The 1,862-nt window shown below is 30.7% G+C and overlaps 1 long non-coding RNA gene across 1 annotated transcript; it reads right to left on the reverse strand.

Moving 5' to 3' along the window:
• Positions 1 to 924: 924 nt before the first annotated feature.
• LOC124304423 (uncharacterized) lies at positions 925 to 1,550 on the reverse strand. Its single transcript, XR_006908184.1, has 2 exons — positions 1,513 to 1,550; positions 925 to 1,156 (listed from the first exon to the last, which is right to left on the reverse strand). It is a non-coding gene; the product is annotated as an uncharacterized LOC124304423 (long non-coding RNA).
• Positions 1,551 to 1,862: the final 312 nt, after the last annotated feature.

Consider the following 1,862-nt stretch of genomic DNA (forward strand, 5'->3'; position numbering starts at 1 on the left):
AACGATTGGAGAAACGCATATACTCAGGAATCAGTCGCGCTAGATGTTTAAAAAAAATCTATTAAACTGGAACCGTTCGTAAACGTGACGAAAGAAATTTATTAATTCATCTTTCTCGTTGCTCGATGAACGAACGTAAATTTGGATCATTTTTTTTTTTTTTTTTTTCCTTTGTACCGCTGCATTTTAAACTTTTTATTGATATTGTTGTAATTATTACTACCATAATATCGTTACTAATGTTATTATTATTATTGATATTATTGTTAATATTTTCGTACACTACAATGACACCATTGGTATCCTCTACATCAAGCAAGGGAACATAATCAAATTTTATTCACCAACAATTTGGCACAACGTATGCTGAACTCTTTAATATACACACACACACACACACATACGTACATTTATATGCATACATATATGTGTGTGTGTGTGTGTGTGTAATGACACTGCCATCACGACTGGATTCCGTTGTTGAACATAGACTATGTATACTTTATCACAGTACTTAGGCGATGAAAAGTTATTAATGAATATTTATTAGTTCCATATGCCGGCAACGATACGCGCCTTACAGTCAAACCATTCATATAAGAATAAACAATATAAATTGGAAAAATCAATAGTAATAACAATAATAACGTTATTACTGTTATAATATTATAGAACGCAATAATGATGTTGAAAAATAAGACGGGGGAGGTGGTAAGGTTCGAAGAGATTTAAACAACTATTGAGAGAGAGAGAAGGAAAAAGAAAAAAAAAAAAAAAATTGTGTATATACGTATATATAAATATGTATATATGTTTGTAATATATATTTACATATATGCACGGATTATATAGCTTATAATTTTGGAAAGGGTCGTCGTCGGGGTTGGTTAAACCTGTAATAGATCTTGAGGTTCATTCCCATTCTGTTCTGTTGTATTTTATCCTGTATACTAATATGTCGAAGGTGTACAGATTGAGTCACCGAAAAAAACAAAAAAAAAAAAACCAAAAAAACAACTTACTCAAGATTTCGTTCTTACTCAAGTCAATCCAACTCGTTCTAAAGTCGCAGCATACACTTGAGGCAAACCGAGATGTTATAGCTTCTCCCAACTCTTACGCGGTATGTTATCAACAGCTGAAAAGTGTTCCATGTCTCTTTGTCGTAATATCTATGTGTATAAAAAAATCGAATGACGTATAAAAAAATTTTCGGAATAAAGAAAGATATTCCAGCTTCTGATCCGCATTGCGGATAATTGACAGTTTGATTAAAGATGAATTGCAAAAAGAAAAAAAAAAGAAACCAACGTAGAGTCGTGATAATATTGGGCAAGATCTGATATATTTTTTTTTTTTTTTTTATATTTACAGTCAATTACAACAGTCGTATGCGTATGTATATAAATATTATATATGTATACATATTTGATGTATTTGCATATAATGCACAAGTTTGAGAAACTAAGCATTCGCTAGCTCAATGATTTAGCGAATAGAAGCAAATAGCACAGAGAAAGAGTGTATGAGAAATTGTAACGATGATGGTGATGATGGCGATGGCGATGATATGGAAAGTAAAAAAAAAAAAATACACACCCGTAAGAAAGCAAGGAGAAGATAACAACAAACGCAACGCAGGGAAAACGTTACGTCGACATGCGTGAACTAGCCAGATCCAAATTTATTGAGCCGAAAGAATTAAAAATTCACTATGTGTCTTGTGACTTGGTGATTAATTATTTATTAATTGCTGAAAAAACAAAAAACAAAAAAAACAAAAAAACAAAAAGGTTTAGGAAAGAAATGCAAAAAACTTTTAAAAAGAAAAAAAAAATTACAAAAAAAAAAAAAAAATAAAA

Source organism: Neodiprion virginianus, chromosome 5 (genome assembly GCF_021901495.1).
Source record: "Neodiprion virginianus isolate iyNeoVirg1 chromosome 5, iyNeoVirg1.1, whole genome shotgun sequence".
NCBI classification, from domain to species: Eukaryota; Metazoa; Arthropoda; class Insecta; order Hymenoptera; family Diprionidae; genus Neodiprion; species Neodiprion virginianus.